Source organism: Marmota flaviventris, chromosome 11 (genome assembly GCF_047511675.1).
Source record: "Marmota flaviventris isolate mMarFla1 chromosome 11, mMarFla1.hap1, whole genome shotgun sequence".
NCBI classification, from domain to species: Eukaryota; Metazoa; Chordata; class Mammalia; order Rodentia; family Sciuridae; genus Marmota; species Marmota flaviventris.
Genome location: NC_092508.1, coordinates 43,618,883 through 43,625,296, shown reverse-complemented (window position 1 = coordinate 43,625,296; position 6,414 = coordinate 43,618,883). Strand labels below are relative to the sequence as shown.

General features: G+C 39.1%; 1 non-coding gene across 1 annotated transcript; it reads right to left on the bottom strand.

Annotated features, from left to right (window-relative positions):
* Window positions 1-830: 830 nt before the first annotated feature.
* On the bottom strand, window positions 831-902 carry Trnas-gga (transfer RNA serine (anticodon GGA)). The gene has a single exon. It is a non-coding gene; the product is annotated as a tRNA-Ser (tRNA).
* Between the last annotated feature and the right edge of the window lie 5,512 nt (window positions 903-6,414).

Here is a 6,414-nt window from a genome sequence, read left to right as displayed (position 1 = left end):
ACGTTAGGGAAAAGGAGGATTTGAGAAACTGGGTATCTATCACTTTCACTCAAACATGTGAAAGACAAAAAGGAGTCACTTTTGGAAGTTCCCAATTTGGCAGAGACCTAAGAAGCTTCCCAGGCCTTAGAAATGCAAATAACCGATTTGCAGTTTCACATTCCTTTCAACATTCCATTCTCCTTGGTTGGCAGTTAAGTCTTTTCAAATGGTTAACCCTTGAGTGTCTTTTGTTCCTCAGGTGTAAGAGCTGACCAAAGGCTCCTACAAAGGGTGGAAGGCTAGGGGCTCTAAAATTTGACACCTGTAGGCATTCTCCCAGGCGTGATCTCAACCAACAGAATAGTGTGGATACCAGCTGGGGCCATAAAGACACCATCAAACATTTCATCTCTGGGCGTTGTTCCTTCTCTAACATTTTTAGGAGGTATCCATGCATAAAGACAAATATCTCTTCCTATCCAGGACAAGTCACTCCTTAATCTCTCACCAGATTCTGCATAATACGGACCTCATAGTGACCCCAAAAAGCAAAAGAAGAAAAGAATCAACTGGGGGAAGGGGGTATTATTAAGTTTATGGTTAAGAGAGAGAGTCATCCTTTTATATGAGAAAAGTGAGCTCAAAAAGAAAGAAAGAAAAGAAAAATAGAGTTTGGAATAAGAACATTATGCTTTGTGAAGTGCCCTTTCCACCTATTATTTTATCAAACACCCCACAGAAAGTTATCACTCTCATCATTTGACAAATAGAGAAACTAAAGTTCAAAAAGGTAAATAATTATCCCAAGTTCACATTCCTGGAAACTTTTGTGTGTGTGTGTGTGTGTGTGTGTGTGCTGGGGATTGAACCCAGGGCCTCATGCTTTCCAGGCAAGCACTCAACCACTGAGCCACATCCCCAGCCTAGACATTTCTGGAAATTGATGCTGCCAAATGAAACTTCTAGCCAGTGTTTGCACCTCATGTTTTATAGTTTTGTGAGCTTTCCCCAAATTCCAATCATTGAACTAAGCTCTTTTCTGTGTCATCTGACTAAAGGCTCACAGCCCCACCATGTTCTTATTTAGGTGTTGATAACATTATCACAATTTTCTCCATAATGAAAATATGGCATATTTTCTGCTGGTATATATCTCATCCCCCAACAGAAGGCAATAGGCCCTTTTGTCTTGAGAAAAGAGGTGTCTCTGAAGAAGGGTCAAGGGAGAGAAGGAGAACTCCATTCAGGACCAGTGGGGTTCTTGCTAATGTGATGGAGAAGAATTTTAGCACCTGCCAATCAGAGACATAGACAAAGATTAATTTAGGAGAATAGCTACACATTCAAGGGAGAATGCAGGTCATCTTGAGAATGAGAGATGCATTTTGAGGTCCCCAGCTTTTCTTTTAAAGGAAATTTGATGAAGGGTGCTTATAGAAAAGTATGTAAAAATAATTTCAGTGTGGTGATCTCAGATGGGTTCTGGTGTTCTGGTCAGACTTGGGATACTGAGATTGATGTGGTCTTCATTATCTGATCCATAGTGCAATAAACTCTCCCCTAAGCTAAACGTTTCTTTAAATAGCATATCTCTCTTAATGTATTTATTGGAGGGTTAACTAACAGTGCACAGGTAGATTTACAAATTTCCTAGGAATCTGGAGTAACAGGCCTGGGAGAGTGACTGGCTTAGGGAGTGACAGACCTGGAAAAGTATGCAGAACTTTTGAATTTAAATCTTTAATTTCTTAATTTAAATTTAATTTCTTGTTCTCCTGTTATATCGCTTTTCTACCTGTTTGTATTTTAATTCTTTCTATCCTACTTCACTTTCACATATTATTTTCTGGAGTCCAAATTGTCAATGTATTAGGAGACAAGAGAGGAATCATATCTTCACAACCCTTAGCATTTCCCCCATGGATCAAATGAAAACATTTATGTGGGAAGGTGAATAAGGGAAGTGGATCACCCCACTTATCTTTTGCAGTTTGTCAGGAAAATGATTTGTAAGGTGGTACTCAATATTTTTTGCTCTGACTCAAGGAATGATTGGGTGGGAAGACTGATAATAAAGGAGAAATGTGATTCTATTTGTTTAGCTTATCTGAAATTATGGAAAAACAGGATATGCATGTGGCACAATTCTGTTTTACTCAGAAAATGAAGGAATCTATATTTCTTTTAAAAGTCCTGACTTACGTTTCTAACCGCTGCATCAAAAATTAGGGGAAACTGGGAAATAATGAAAATAATAAAACTTATGATTGCTATGAAGATCTCTGAGCAGACCTTCCCAATTACTGTACCACATTTTCAACATGCACACATGAGTTCAGTTCTGTCTTGACTCAGATCTGTCTCCGGATCTTCTTGTGTGCCCCATCCAATATCTGCGGCACATTTCCTTCTGCAGCACGTTCCATGAGCTCATGCCTTTTCAATTGTTCAATCATCCCCTAAAATTACTACCTTTCAGGATGCCGTTTTGTGCTAACTAGTAGAGTGGTAGTGATTTCCCTTGGAATATCTGTCTGAAACAATCTTTTCAGACTTTGTTTTCTTCACTTATGAAATGAAATGAGAGTCTGGCTTAGATCATCACAGGTGCTGTTATGGTTAGAATATTCCCACCAAAATCTGTGTTGAAATTTAATCTTTACTGGTAAGTATTAAGAGGGTGGAAATGTAATTCAAATATGGCATTTGGAGATGGGACCTTTTTGTGAGGTAATTGAGGCTAAATGAGGTCCTCTGTCACCTTGGGAATCTATAGTCCCCACCAGCAAGAAGGATCTCCCCAGATATGGGCTATTCAATTTTTTTTTTTTTTTTTTTTTTTTTTTGGTACTGGGGATTGAACCCAGAGACACTTAACTACTGAAACACACTCCAGCCCTTTCTATTTTTTTATTTTTATTTTTTTTATTTTTAGGCAGGGTCTTGCAAAGTTGCTTAGGGACTTTCTAAATTGCTGAGGCTGGATTTGAACTTGCAGTCCTCCTGCCTCAGACTCCCAAGCTGCTGGGATTAGAGGTGTGCACCACTGCACCCTGACTGAGGTGCCCAAACTTGAACTCTCCAACCTTCAGAACTAGGAGCCAAATAAACCTCTTTACCTTATAAATTACCTCATCTAGAATCCAGTTATAGGAATAGAAAACAGACTAAGATAGGTGCCTTCCAGTTCTGAAATTTTATGGATTTCTAAGTGTAATGTATTAAATCAGCAGACATGTACTGTGTACCATTAGGTGTCAGGGATTGGGCTGGAAAATGAAGGGAATCAGGATGCAGTCCTTCCCTCAAACACCTCATGCTATTGCAGGGAGAGAGACTCGGTGGTTGGGTTTTTATTCAATATTAAAAAGGACAAAATCAAGATAGGTGCACAGGAATGGAGTGATTAGTGCCACCTAGTTGGTCTGCCAAGTAAAACAGAGAAAATGACATCTGAGCTGAGTCTTGAAGGATGAGTCAGTAGGGCCAGAGAGGAAGGAAAGAACCTTCTAGATAGAAGGAACAGCATAAGAAGAAGCACAGAAATGTACAACTATCTGGGAAGAGTATAGAGAGCGTGGATGAGAGTATTAGTAAAGCCAGAGAGATGAGACACAGTCATTTACTCAGTGTTTGGGACAGCAAGCACAGCTATGACAAAACGCCACAGACTGGATGGCTTAAACAATAGGAACTGATTTTCTCACAGTTCTAGAGGACAGAAGCTCAAGATCAAGGTATCAGTAGGACTGATCTCTCCTAAATGCTCTCTCTCATTGTCATGAAGACAATCACTTCTGCCTGTCCTTATGTGGTGTTTGAGGGAAGGACGGCATCCTGGGTCCCTCCATTTTCTGGCCCAATCCCTGACATTTATTGGGGTGCAGTACATGTCTGCTGATTTAATACATTACACTTAGAAATCCTAACGGTTTAGGATGCCTCCCATATGACCTCATTTAGCCTTAATTACCTCCTCAAAGGCTAAATAAAAGTTACACTGGGGGTTAGGACTGCAACATATGGATTTGGTGAGGGCACAGGTCAGTCCACAACATTCATCCTATGCTATTTGAACATAGTGAGACAGAATGTCTACCATAATGTCAGTGTATTGAAATCCAGTCTCCAAACAAGACAGTTGTTGGGCCTCACCCAAATGACTATGTATGAATTAGTTAGTTAATTGTGGTCTGTGCTGGGAATTGAACCCAGGGACATACTCCCAGGCCTGCATGTTCAGATTTTGTATTTAGTATTTGATAGCTAGACAATTTATGTTGTTTTAGCACAGAAACTGTGCTTTCAATGTGAAGGAAGTCTATAAGAAGAAGACTGGTCAATAACAGTAAGAAATAACTATATGTTCCAAAGATGGTCACAACAATGGTTCCTGTCCCACAAGCTCTTCTCTGGAGTAACCTTGCCACTGCCCCATCAAGAAATAGAGCCCAAATCTTGTCCCTTGGAATCTAGAGCTGACCTTGTGACTTTCTTGTTACTAATAGGGTGGTCCTGCATGATTTCTGAGGCTGTGAGTAAAGGCTATGAAATGTCCATCTATTTCTCTTGGAACACCCTCTGGAAGCTTTCCATCTGGACCCCAGGCATCATGCTGTAAGACTCTGAAGCCATGGGAAGAGGTCTGGGGCAGGTGTCGTGGCCAACAGTCCTGACTGAGTCCACACTTTAAATTTTCCAGCCCAGGCACCAGACTGGTGGTGAGATGCCACCACTGAATCAGAGCCTCTAGTACCAGCTATTCTTGACCTCAGATATTAGGGTCATTCCTAGACATTTGAGTCTTCCTAGTTAAAGCGCCGCCAGGTATTGTGGAGCAGAGAAGAGCCATTGCCACATGTCCTTTCCTGATCCATAGAATCCAAAGTACAACAAAATGATTTTTTTTTAAATGCCACTAAATTTGGGGAGGTTTGTTACAAAGCAAGTGACTCAAGACAATTAAATCGTTAAGAGAACAAGATTTTTAAAAATATTTATCATAAGTAAACAGTTGAATCAAGAATATACTCTGGGTCCATTTAGTCCTGCATGACTTAATATTGTTCCTGAAAAGATATCTATTTATATCTATTTATAGTACAGCACACTATTTGATGCCTATAATGATGTTCCAGTATCATTTAGAAGATGGTGAGTTTGATTTGTGGCACATAAGTTTCAGAAGTCAGGGGAACTAGACCATATATTTTAGGGGGAGAAAAATACCTTAAACTGGTTAATACTTTAAATGTTTTGACATTTAAAAAAAATGGAAGATTTCATTATGAGGCAAATTAAAACACATGATTATTCTCATTCTTTGATAATGCTGAGTAAATTAGTCTTCACAATAATTTTTTAGTTGCACAGATTTGATATATATTGTTTTTTGCATTGTTTGTCAAGAGGAACGCTTGGAAACTAGAGTTATTTATGTATATATTTTTATTTTTATGTATATACTATTATTCTTTTTAGTTATGATGCGACACCAGTATATACCTTGACATAATCACAAAAGCATGGAATTCAACCTGCTTATATTCAGGCCCCAGTACTCCCCACCTCCACTCCCCTCTCTCCACTTTGCCAATCCCTCTTCAATCCATTTACAGTTCACTTTTTTTTTTTAATTAGAGATGCCAGGACCCACCATGACATATCCATGCCTGCACATATAAAAGTTTGGTCAGATTCATTCCACTGTTCTTCCCTTTTCCAGTTCCTTCCTCCTCCTCAGTCCCCTTCATCTATTTTATTGATCTTTCCTCTATTTTGAAGAAATTCCCTCTTCCTCAGTTTTCCCCCTTTTTCTTTCTTGTTTTTTATTTTTATTTTTTATCTTCACCCCCTTATTTTGGATTAGCTTCTATATATTAGAAAACATTCAACTTTTGACATTTGGGGCCTGGCTTATTTCACTTAGCATGATAGTCTCCACTTAGCATGATAGTCTCCAGTTTTATTCATTTACCAGCAAATGCTGTGATATCATTCTTCTTTATGGCTGATACACTGTGTATATATACCACATTTTCTTTATCCATTCATCTGTTGAAGGGCACCTAGGTTGGCTCCATAGCTTAGCTATTGTGAATTGAGCTGCTATAAACATTGATGTGGCTGTCAGTGTAGCATGCTGATTTTAAATCCTTTGGGTATGTACTGAGGAGCAAGATAGTTGGGTCATATGATGCTTCCATTCCTAGCTTTTTATTTTTATTTTTTAAAATATTTTTTTAGTTGTTGATGGACCTTAATTTAATTTATTTATTTATATGTGGTGCTGAGAATCAAACCCAATGCCTCACATATGCTAGGCAAGCATTCTACCACTGAGCCCCAGCCCCAGCCCCAGCTCCAGCCCCCATTCCTAGTTTTTTAGAGGAATCTTTATACTGCTTCTCAGAGTGGTTGCACTAATTTGCA